Genomic DNA, 13,417 nt, shown 5'->3' on the forward strand with positions numbered 1-13,417 from the left:
CCATGGAATTCTCGACAGTAGAGTTAATATATGTTTAACTTGTAAGAACCAGCTAAACTGTGTTCTAAAGTAGCTATTCCATTTGCATTCCTGCCAGCAATGTATGAGAAGTCCAGTTGTTCCACATTCTCTTTAACACTTGGAAGTTTTTTTTTTTTGTTTTGTTAATAAACATGGCTCCTTGATGAATGATGCTTATGTGTATATCTGAATAATTTCAGTGAAATGTATCTGCTCAAAAGAATCCTGTGGTGGAGCTCCCGTTGTGGCTCAGTGGTTAACGAATCTGACTAGGAACTATGAGGTTGCTGGTATTGTCCCTGGCCTGGCTCAGTGGGTTAAGGATCCGGCGTTGCCGTGAGCTGTGGTGTGGGTTGCAGATGCGGCTCAGATCCCACGTTGCTGTGGCTGTGGCTGTGGCTGGCAGCTACAGCTCTTATAAGGCCCCTAGTCTGGAAACCTCCATATGTTGTGGGTGCAGCCCTAGAAAAGGCAAAAAGACAAAAAAAAATAAAATAAAATAAAAAAAAAAAAAAAAGAAATGAAAGAATTCTGTAGTAATTTTTTATTCCTTCAATGTAATGGGTCTTTTATATTGGTATGCCTTCAAATTTTTCTTTTTGTCTTATATATCTATAATCCTGTTTTGATTTTTGTTTGATTTGATTTGTTTTTTTGTGAGTTCTTGAGTTTTTAATTTATACATGTTTGCATTTTGAAAAAAGATTCTCATTGTTTCTTCAAATATTTCTTCTGCTCCATTTTCTCTTTTACTGACATTGCAATCTCACATATGAGAGACTATTTGATATTGTACCAAAAGCTTTGGATCTACTTCTCTTTCTTTTCAGTTTCTGTTTGTGTAATTTCAATGGACATTTTAAATTCATTGACTTTTTTCTCTGCTGAGTTTGATGATGAGCCATCAAAGGCATTTTTTATCTATTACTAGAGGTTTCATTTCTAGCCTTACATTTTTTTATATATAGTTTTCTTCCCTTTGCTAAAATTACTTTCATGAGATTTCATGTTGCTCAACCTTTTCTATTAGCACTTTTAACATGTTAATCATAGTTATTTAAACCCACAGATGATTCTAATATCTCTGTCATATCTGAGTCTTGTTTTAATAACTGCTTTGTTTTGGGGGAGTAATTTTTTTAATGCTTTGTCATTTTTGTTCAAAGATGGAAAACAGTATAGAAGTTCCTTAAAAAAATTACAAATAAAACTACTATATGATCCAGCAAGAGGAGGAAAACAAAATCACCAACTCAAAAAATATTTGCATCAACATGTTCACTGCAGCACTATTTACAATAGGTAAGAGACAGAAGAGGAAGAAAAAGAATCAGAAAGAGATTAGCACTTGCAGAAGTAGCTGTGAAAGAGGAAAGGAATCCTCACACCGGGAGGCCTCTGACAGCTGGGGATCAGCTGAGACAGAGGGTGATCCTCAAAGCCTTGGAGAAAAGCACAGTAGTGGGTCTGAGGAGTACAAAGCAGAGAGAGCCACACAGACGATTGGTACCACCACCCAGCACACCACAGCATAAGACACTCAAGTAATGGCTGGGTGCTGAGACTCAGGCTTCAGAGGTCAGCTCTAGGAAGAAGACTAGGGTTGGCTGTGCGGAACCAGCCTGAGGGGGCTAGGGAATGGTGCGCCACAGTGGAGGAACGCTGAGGGAGGTTAAGATCCACCAGAAAAGTAAGGCATCACTGTTGGGGAGTGTGTGAGTGTGTGTGTGTGTGTGTGTGTGTGTTTGGTGGGGGGTTAGACCACCACAGGAACTTCTGTCTCTACACACATGTGCTCTCAAATGGCAAGGTGCCTCTTACTTGGGCTTGGGGGCAGGTGAAAACTGCCACAACCATCTCAGACTCCAGAGGTAGGTATAACCTACCACCACTGAGGGTCCCTTGACAAGGCGCCACCTACTGCCCCAGTTACCCCAGGGGTTGTTACTATGGACAGCCTAGCAACTGAGTACCACCCATTGCCTCCACCTTCCTGTAAAAGCACACATCCCACCACTGACTATCAAGGGCCCTGAAGGCCATCCCTTACCTCTCTGGAGGTCACTGCAACTGCCAATGGCCCTGCAACCAGGCACAACCTTCTGCTCCCACCTCCTCAGGGATCACCACTGCTGCCAAGGGCCCAGGTGCTAGGCACTGCTTATAGGCAGAACCCACTGCCTCCATCTCCATTAAAACATAGGCAGGCCAAGCACCTGGACACCTCCTCTCACGGAGATAATGGCATACATAAACTGAGGGAAGAGAAAGCAAACATCCAAACCAAAAAGAGCCCTCATGCCAAAAAAATACTAAACCCACAGAAGCTACCTGTGGACCGTCATGCATACAAATAGCACTCTAAGACTAAAGTAGATAATTGTTTTCTCAAAGCGCAGAGAGTAAGAAAAATATAAGCAAAATGAAGAAGCACAGGAGCCATTCCTAGTTTTAAAAAAAGGACAATTCCCCTGAAGGAGCCAACAATGAAACTGACTCCTGTAGTCTGACAGACAGACAGACAGAAGGGAATGAAAATACTGATGGAATTAAGAGCTGCTATGTACAGTAATATTGATTACTTTAAAAATGAACTAGAAACTATAAGGAGAGGCCAAAAAATTAGAAAATTCATATATCAAGACAAAAGCTGAGCTAAATGCATTGAACAACTGAATGAGTAATGCAAAGGAAGGAATAAGTGACTTGGAAGACAGAAAAACAGAATTACCTAGTCAGGAGAGCAGACAGGAAGCCAAGTGAAAAAAAATATGAAAGCAATACAAGAGATCTATGAGATTTTATTAAGTGTGAAAATTTATGCATAATAGGGATCCCAGAAGAAGAAGAGAAGAGGGGATTGAAAGTGTCTTTAAAGTGGAGTTCCTGTCGTGTGGCTCAGCAGTTAACGAACCCGACAAGCGTCCATGAGGACACGGGTTTGATCCCTGGCCTTGCTCAGTAGGTTAAGGATCTGGCATTGCCATGAGCTGTGGTGTAGGTCACAGACATGGCTTTGATCTGAAGTTGTTGCAGCTTTGGCGTAGGCTGGTGGCTACAGCTCCAATTTGATGCCTAGCCTGGAAACATCCATATGCTGCAGGTACAGCCCTAAAGAAAAAGAAAATGTATTTGAAGAAATTATGGCTAAAAACTTTCCAAATCTGAAGAGGTTAATAGATATCCAGATTCTGGGAGCACAGACGGTCCCCAAGAAGATGAACACAAAACAGACCTACCCCAAAACATATTATAATAAAAATGGCCAAAGTTAAAGATAATGAGAGGACTCTAAAGGAAGCAAAGGAAAACCAAAGAGTTAATTACAAGGGAACCTCGTGAGATTATCAGCTGTTTTCTCTATAGAAACACTACAAGCAAGAAGAGAGTGGCAAGATATATCCAAATTTTTAAAAGAGAAAAATGCACAATCTAAAATATTCTACCCAGCATGATTATTATTAAAAATAGATAGTGAGATAAAGAATTTATCTGACAAGCAAAAACTAAAAGGATGCAACAATACTAATCTATCCTGAAAGAAACACTGAAAGGTCTCCTCTAAATAAGAAAGAAGTAATAAGACACACAATGGAGGAAATCATCATTAGAAACTAATCACTTAAATAAGCCAATATACAGATTGGAAAGTAAAACAAGTAACAAAAAATGCATTTGTGAAAGCTCTGATAAACATAAGGAACAGCCAAAGGACAAACATGAAGAAACGACTATCAAAAGGCTATCAAAATAATAAAATGTGGGCAAGGGGAGTTAGAAAATCTAGACTTTTTTCTAGAGTATGTTTGAACATATATGACTATCAGTTTAAGGCCAACAGATATAGGAAGGGATTAAGATACTTGAAAAACAGTGCAGCTACAAATCAAAACCAAAAATAAATTCACAAAAAGCAAAAATAAGAGGACATAAGCATAAAATAAATAGAAATTATCCAACCACAAAAAGAAAAAGGAACAAAAGAGAAACACAGAATCAACTAGAAAACAAGATTTAAAATGGCAATAAATATATATTTATCAATAAGAACCTTAAATATCAATGGACTGAATGCTCCAATAAAAAGAAATAGAATGGCAGACTGGATAAGAAAAACAGGATCCTACAATATACTGCCTATAAAAAAAAAAAAAATTCTATCTTAAGGCAAAGAATACATGTATTTAGAAAGTTAGGGGATTGAAAAAGATCTTTTATGCAAATGGAAATGACAAGAAAGTGGATTCACAATACTCATATCAGACAAAATACACTTTAAAACAAAAGCCATAAAGATAAAGAAGGTCACTATTTAATGACAAAAAGATTAATTCAAGTAGAGGATATTAAACACATCAATATATATGCCCCGATATAGGAGTACCCAAATACATAAAATAAATACATATAGATATCAAAGGAGAAATTGATAGGAATGCAATAACAGTAGGAGACTTTAATGCCCTAGTCACATCAATGGACAGATGTTCGAGACAGAAAAATCAGTAAGGCAACAGAGATCCTAAATGACGCAACAGAACGGTTAGAGTTAATTGATGTTTTCAGACATTACATTCCTCTCCCACCAAGAAAACAGAATATACATTCTTTTTTCAAGTGCTTATGGGATATTCTCTAAGATTAACCATATACTGGGGCATAAAACTAACCTCAACAATTTAAGAGTTTAGAAATTATTTTAAGCATCTTCTCTGAACATAATGGCATGAAATGAGAAATAAACCACAAGAAAAGAAATGAGAAAAAAACTGATTACATGGAGAATAAATAACATGCTGTCAAAAACCAATGGGTCAATGAGAAAATCAAAAGGGAAATTAAAATATACCTTGAGACAAGACAAAAAAAAAAAGAACATTAAGTATACAAAATCTATAGGATGCCTCAAAAGTAGATCAGAGGGAAATTTATAGAGATATAGGCCTTCCACAAAAAAAGAAAATCTCAAATCAACGACCTAACCTACCACCTAAAAGAATTAGGAAAAGAAGAATAAACAAAACCTGAGGTCAGCAGAAAGAAGGAAATATAAAAATCAAAAAGGAAACCGATAAAATAGAGATTTAAAAAATAGGAAAAAAATCACTAAAACTAAGAACTTTTTTTTTTGCCTTTTTTTTGGGGGGGGGGCACATCTGCAGCATATAGAGGTTTGGGGCTAGGGGTTGAATCAGAGCTGTAGCCACAGGCCTTCACCACAGCCACCTCAATGCCAGATCTGAGCTGTGTCTGTGACCTACACCACAACTAATGGCAATGCTGGATCTTTAACCCACTGAGCAGGGCCAGGGATTGAACCCATAAGCTCATTGTTCCTAGTCGGATTTGTTTCCACTGAACCATGATGGTAACTCCAAGAACTGGTTTTTCACAAAAGGTAGATGTAATTAACAAACATCCGCCCAGTCTCATCAAGAAGAAAAGAGAGAAGACCCAAATAAACAAACTATCAACTGATACTGATACTATCAACGGATACTGCAGGAAGACCCAAATAAACAAATATCAACTGATACTGCAGGAATACAAGAAAAAACTATAAGAAGATACTATGAAGAATTATATGCCAAAAATTTGACAACCTACAAGCATGAACAACTTTTTAGAAACATAAAGCCCATCAAAATTAAATCAAGAAGAAACAGTCTATTTGAACAGACCAATCATTAAGATGAAATTGAATATATAATTTAAAAAAATCTCTATAAATAAAAGTCCAGGACCAGATGGCTTAACAGGTGGATTCTACCAAATATTATAAACTCTTTCAAAATACTGAAAAGGAATACTCTCAAGGACATTTGCTGAAGCCACCATCACCCTAATACCAAAACTAGACAAATAAACCACCAAAAATGAAAATTATAGGCCAATATCTTTGAAGAATATGAATGCAAAGATTTTCAATGAAATTTTAGCAAACCAAATCCAACGACACATGAAAAAGATCATATACCACAACCAAGTGGGATTTATCACAAGCTCACACCTATGGTTTAACATGTGCAAATCGATCAAAATGATCACATTAACATAGAAAAGTTCAAAATCACATGATCACCTTAATAGATGCAGAAAAAGCATCTGACAAAATTCAGCATCCTTTCATGATTAAAAACTCTTCCCAAAGTGGGTAGAGAGGGAAAATATCTCAGTACATTTAAATAATAAAATTAAAAAAAAAAAACAATAAAAACCATCTATGGCAAATCCACAGCCAATATACTACTCAATGAAGAAAAGCTGAAAATCCTCCTGCTAAAATCTGGAATAAGATAACGATGCCCACTCTTACCACTTTTATTCAACATAGGATTGGAAGTCTTGGCCACAGCAATTAGACCAAAAATAGGAAATAAATTTATCCAAATTAGAAGAGAAGAGGTAAAATTGTCACTATATGCAGATGGCATGATACTGTATATAAAAAAACCTAAGGACTCCACACAAAAACTATTCAAACTGATAAGTGAATTCAGCAAAGTAGCAGAATTCAAGATTAACATTAAGAAATCAATCACATTTCTAAAACTAACAATGAAATATTAGAAAAGGAATATAAAAAATCATATTTTTTAAAATAAAAAAAAAAATCCTAGGAATAAACCTGATCAGGGACATGAAAGACCTATATGCTGAGAACTATACAAAATTAATAAAAGACATTAAAGTGGGTTCAAAGCAATTGAAAGATATCCCATGTTCCTGGATTGGAAGAATTAATATTGTTAAAATGGCCACACTCCCCAGAGCAATCTACAGATTTAATGGGATAACTATTAAATTACCCATGTCATTTTTCACAGAGATAGAATAATCCAAAAATTTATATGTAACTATAAATGACCCAGTATTACCAAAGCAATCCTGAGAAAAAACAAAACAAAACAGAACAAAAAAAACAAGCAAGAAGTATAACTCTCCCATACTTCAGACATTACAGAGCTACAGTAATTAAAGCCATGTGGTACTGATACAAAAACAGACATAGGGACTGACGAAAGAGTATAGAAAGCTCAGAAATAAATCCAGACACCCAGCATCAATTAATCGTCAATAAAGGAGGCAAGAAAATAAAATAGGAAAAAGACAGCCTTTTCAGTAAGAGGTGGTGGGAAAACTGGGCAGCTGAGGTAAATCAGTGAAACTAGAAAACACCCTCATGCTATGCACAAAAATAAACACAAAATAGCTCAAAGACTTAAATATAAGACATGAGGAGTTCTCACCATGGCTCAGTGGTTAACAACCTCAACTAGGATCCAGAGAACATGGGCTCAATTCCTGGCCTTGCTCAGTGGGTTAAGGATCTGGTGTTCCAATGAACTATAATATAGGTTTCAGATGAGGCTCGGATCCTGTATTGCTGTGGCTGTGGTGTAGTCTGGTAGCTGTGGCTCTGATTTGACCCCTAGCCAGGGAACCTCCATATGCCCTGGGTACAGCCATAAAAAGATAGGTAAATAAATAAATAAAAGACATGATACCATAAAACTGCTATAAGAGAACATAGGCAAAACAGTCTTAATCAAACTGTACAAATATTTTCTAAGGTCAATCTTCCAAGGCAACAGAAATAAAAATACATAAACAGACGGGACCTAATCAAACTTACAAGATTTTTCACAGCAAAGGAAAAATTAAAAAAAAAAAAAAAAGACAACATATAGAATGGGAGATAGGAGTTCTCATTGCAGCTTAGCAGAAACAAATCTGACTAGTATGTATGAGGACACAGGTTCAATCCCTGGCTCTGCTCAGTGGGTTAAGGATCGGTGTTGCAGTGATCTGGGAGTGAGAATAATTATAGTTCCTATCAAATAAGCTTGGTTGAGGATTAGGTGAATTAATATGTAGTACAACACTGGTAAAATTAAATGTTCCACAAATACTGGACATAAAATTGTTGTTAATAAGAATAGTACTACTAGGCATATAATTTAAATATATTAACTATTTATCAATATTAATATATTAATATTACTACTAATAAGGTTATTTTCCCTTGTTTGCTTTGGTTCAGATATTTCCCATTTGCATTTAGGTTAGCTGAAACACTTTTCACTCTTTAAATACCAAATTATTGTCATTTCTTTGCCTTTCTTCCAAGGCAAAATTAATTATTTGGGGGCCTCTAAAAATCTTTATCTAATTTTAAAACATCTTCTTGATCACATTTATCAGAAACAGGATTTTATGTCTCCTTTTCTACTACACTGAGTAGACCTGAAGAATGCACTGGTCTTTTTATTCTAATTGTATATTGCTTTATTTAGAATAATGCGATGCTTAATTATCTTAACAGTGCCTTACATTGGTGTCTTTCAGCTATTTTTTTTTTTTTAAAGAGCACATTTAAATAGTTTTGTACACATCTTATTCAGTAGTAATTTAGAGTTTACTGCAGATGGCTCAGATCCACACCTAATTTTCTCTGGACTCTGCTATAGTTCTTGAAATACTTCTATAGACCCCACAAAGCTCCATACAACCATATAGTAGATTTTTTTTTTCATTAGAGATGTACTATACCACTTTCCATATTTAAGGGATTAAAAATTTACATTACTATCCATAGAAAGTTTCCTCTGTTTTTTTTTTTTTTTTCCCCCACATGCACTGAGGGAATGTTTATCTCAGCAATTGAGAAAATTACTATCTGCAAGCCTTGTTACCAACTGCTGTTAGCTTGGGGCTCCACCTGCAGTTAAAACAATGGATTAAAAAAAAAGATATCAACATCCTGATTTTTACTTATTCCACTGATTGTAGGTTCTTTTAATAAACCTCACCTCAACTGTTCTACTTTGAAATTATTAACCTAAAAATTCTAAATACTCAAATATAGAAATACCAGTTATAAGCTATTCATAAAAGATATAAAGACATCTTTTATCTATGATGGTTCATGGTACATGCCAAAGCCATAATGTCACCTTTGATTTGCAGAAGTTATGAGACCATCTTGAATATTCTTATGATTAGGACCAGGCCCTAAGTTCCATGACACAGTTCACTTTTGGTATTATTATATTTAACAGAATGGAATACATGTTATCATGAAGCCCCAAAATCTTCAGTATTTCCTCAGTTATTTACCTCCTTCCACATGTTCATCTCAAGAAATTTGAGATTAATAAGTAGAGCACTATAGCCTAAAGAATATTATATGGTCACAATAATTATTATAAAACATATCACTTCATAAAATTATTCAAGAGCTTTTTAATGTATTTATTATTATTTAGTCCCTGAATTAAAGACTAAACCATAAATATCTTTATATCTGTACCTCATTATATTGTGAATGGGTACAGAAATTCAGTTACAACTGAAATGGAAATGTTTATCATTTCAAACCATTGCTCTTTGCTTCTATTTATCTATGTTTGAGCCCTGCAACTTTATTCTATTTTTCATCAACGTCTTTAGTTTTTTAAGATGGTTCTTGCATTATTAAAAATAATGTTAAATCAATTTTAACTCAATATCAAATGTTAATACTTTGGTGCTATCAGAGGAGCAACACTGAATCTAAAGGTATAGAGCTCTTTAGATTAATGGTCTGTCAACTATTTCAGCAAAAAACTGAGCTAAACAACAAGAAACTATATCAAAAACAAACACGAAATCATTGCACACTGCTTCATCGTGCAGAATTACTGATATTAAAAACCATCTGTTTTATCACCATTTGTTGCAACTGTTTATCTTGATGGTTTTTGTGAAAACTTCTTCCATTTCTTTAAAATTGCAGGAAGTTTATATTCTACCTCAATCCAAAAATGACTTGTGACAACTAATATCTCTCTTCACCAATGTCTCTAGCCACATATATTCATCTTTATATTCTAAGATAATTTGCTATAATACTCTGGATATTTTTCTTGAGGCAATCTTGTTTTTGAGCATTCTTCTTAGTATCTGCACAAAGACAGTGCTGGAAATGATGGTATTATACAATTTCAAAATGACATTTCCATAGTTCTGCTCCATCAATACTTATTGCTCCATTCTATCCACCGCCTTGTAGAAAAATGCCATTGGGTGATCAATTTTTGCATCATGTTATCTTACTAAAACATAGCTTGACTATATAACAATGACATTGCAGAAGGAGTGGCACATAGCACTAAATCTGACATACTAAAAAGTGCAACTATTACTTATGGCCTGCAACTTGAGGGTTAAAGTTTTATGGGGAAAAAATGGGGTTATAGGTAGAAAAATTAAGAGTTTTCATAGACAAGAGTTACAAATGCCTCCCAGGAATAATGTTAAACCTTTTCCCACGCTGTCAGAAGTCAATTCAACATTTTGACAGCACAGGAAAAAGCATTAAACATTTTCCACCCTGTCAAAATTTTGACATTTTTCAAAAGACACGTACACTAGACACACTAGTTTTGCCTATGGAAAGCTACTGTACATCTTATATATGAAGGTAAGATTTAGCCAGAAAGAATGAAAATAAGAAACAGATGACATCAGGTGTCATCACAGAGTGATACAGAGTACAAATAGTACACAGAATGTGACAACTTAGAGACTGTGTCACAATTTTATGTATCTTAAAAAAGAGTTATATTATATGATGAACTCTCAATCATCCATGGTAATGAGAAAAAAGTGAAAGCAGGAAAAAATGACCACAAAAATTAAATCCTGTTCTTTCGTAGGGTTTTAACTGTATCAATTGTTATATTAATAACAAAAAAGGAAAACAATAATTTTTCCTTTTAAGATGCAAAATATTATCCCCTTGTCTCTTCTAATAAATTGTAAAACAAAAGATAATAAGTGATAGAGAGTGGATATAAATAACCAGCCCTTTAATCATCAATTGTTGTATCTCTGTTTTGTGTATTCATTTTGAAAGAGTGAACCCTTGAATTCCAAAGTAATATTTTTAAGCAATGGTAATATTCCACTTTTATTTAATGTTAAATATTCTGTAGCTTTCTGGGAAAGTAATATTAGAACATCTCTGGCTAAAACTTTTCAAAGTTTCTTATTGTTTGTGCGTTTTTATGCCCAGAAGAATCATTTGAAAGTAAATGGTTTTCCAATGCAGAGATATTAACAGTGCCTAAAACTATTTTCAGATTTCCATTAGGAGAGTCAATTAAAAATTAAATATGTCATTTTAGGCTCTAAATGACTCATCACAATGGTTTGTTACTGGCAAAGTATGTTTTATTCAACCTCTTTAATACAGAACAAGAAACAAGAATATAAATATTAAAGTAAATATAAACTAAATTTTAATTTTAAATCAACATCTAACTGATGCGTTTCTCTTGTACACAGTCTGACTAATGTGTTCCTATATTGTTTTAATACAATATGGTAAGTTTTATCATAAATTAGCATTTCTGCTCTGCATATAAAATATACCTTGACATATTTATTTTTACAGTTACTAAGGCAAGCATATTTCAAATCTCTTGGTTTTGAATTACAATTGAAACAGTCAAGTAAATTATTCAAACTTAAATAACCACTTAGATTTGTAGAGGAAATTGAAAATAAGAATTGATAAATCAAATTTCATTTAGAAGAGGTATTTCAAAACTTTGGTCATAAAGAAATAAAAGGTAATATTTTAATTCATATTTTTCTTTGTAGAGAAGAAAAAGAAAAAAATTGATTTAGATGTGTGCATTTTAAGATAGATTTTGTAAATGTAATAATTTAAATGAAGGATAACCGTAGGAATAGATAATGAATTATTTGAAAGCAGGAAGAAAATACACTGCATAGAGTTCCCAAGGGACAGTGAACAGATTAATTATAGGAGAAAATTTTCTAAAAAAAATCCTGATAAAAATTATAGAAAACCTTTCTTAAGGAGCCCTTAAAACAGAATGCTGATTTAATATCCATGGTTGAGATAATTCACAGGTTATAGACTTGAATAAAAGATCCCTCCTTTGATCTATAGTAGAGTTGTCTAGTGTAAACATAGTGTTCAGATACTTCCTGGCATGCATTTTTTTTTCTGACCTCAACATATAGTAGTAATGATTCAAATAGTGCTTGTGCCATGCAATCTTTAAGATATTTTCTAGGTTTTCTACTCCTTGTGAAGCTAAGTGCTGATGCGCTGAAGATGACAATCTGTTGTCTCTTAAAAATATGTAACATAGTTTCTGAAAATCCCCCTAAACTTAAAACTATTTATTTATGGCCTAAACATGGTGTGTGTGAGTATGTATACACACATATACACATGCACATATGTGCATATGTGTGTATATACATTATATTCATATGAAGTCTATATCAAGAAGGAAAGATTCACCAAAACTGAAAACAAAGCATATAGTCTAATACAAGACAAAACTTTCTCCTGTTCTATAGGGATGGATGGATGGATGGATGGTTGAATGGATGGATAGATAGATAGATAGATTTCCTCATGTTATAAATAATATCATCATTGATAACAATAGAAGATGTTGCATTCCCTTCATGGTTTTTAAAATAAAAGAGAACAAGTAGGAAGAATTTCAGATGGAGAAAATAATTGTAGAAACTAATTTGACTCATTTTTCAAGGTTTTTACTTTGTTCTTAGTTTTCCTAACAGTGATTGTTATCATGTTCAGTCAAAAGAAATGTTATTGCCCATTAATTTCCCATTAAAATCATGTCCTGCTTAGGACAGTAAAATTTAGAAGTTTCTCAGGGGTTAACTGGCGAGGTAGGCCAAATTTTTGTAATGTGACGCCCTTTGGCCTTGTAATTCTATCTTTAGGAATTGAAATTATCTGAGGTCCATGTAAGTAATAAAACTGTAAGTATACTCATGTATTATTTATTATAGCAAAATTAATTAGAAAAATATAAATGTCCAACAATAGATGTGTATATATATATATGTCATATGCATAAAATAGAATACTTTGCAAACTTTAAAATTATGTTCTAAGTCATAAAACACTTCTGACAAACAGAATATAGAAAAGTTACATTCATAATCAATTTGAAATGTCAGCATTACAAAAATACATTTTAAAAGTGCATTTAAATTTCCTTATCATGTCTCATCTCCACAGTATATCAGCAAAATAATTTACGTTTGAATTGCTCCACTCTTTTTTCTATTTCTGTAATTCCTGAGAATCAACTCTGAATCTTAACAAGGTTTTGTGTCCAAAAGATTATTGGACATTCCCATAACATACCTTTGACTTCTGTTCCAATAGGTATCTTCTCATGAATAAGGATAGATGACTTCAACTGACTGGGAGAAACTTTAAAAGGGATTCCTAGGCCTTGCATGAATCCTAGAGAAAAAAAAAAAAAAAAAAAAAAAAAAAACCCTTAATGAACATGATCCCACAACCAACTTCTCAAAAAAAGTTTAAATT

The 13,417-nt window shown here is 33.8% G+C and overlaps 1 protein-coding gene across 5 annotated transcripts in view; it reads right to left on the reverse strand.

Annotated features, from left to right (window-relative positions):
* Window positions 1-13,417, reverse strand: part of LOC106504458 (uncharacterized) — a 1,793,907-nt gene that overhangs the window by 369,321 nt on the left and 1,411,169 nt on the right. For 4 of the 5 annotated variants that reach the window (XR_014810743.1, XR_014810742.1, XR_014810741.1 and 1 more), the window contains one exon: window positions 13,232-13,333. The gene's annotated coding sequence lies outside the window, so the exon portion shown is untranslated. Of the gene's footprint in view, window positions 1-11,216; window positions 13,334-13,417 lie in introns of those variants that run through there. The other variant, XM_084969048.1, reaches the window with a different exon arrangement.

This window comes from Sus scrofa, chromosome 7, assembly GCF_054392235.1.
Source record: "Sus scrofa isolate SSC_HxYL_T2T_F1_AM1 chromosome 7, Sscrofa_HxYL_maternal_Yorkshire_Landrace_v2.0, whole genome shotgun sequence".
Classification (NCBI taxonomy): domain Eukaryota; kingdom Metazoa; phylum Chordata; class Mammalia; order Artiodactyla; family Suidae; genus Sus; species Sus scrofa.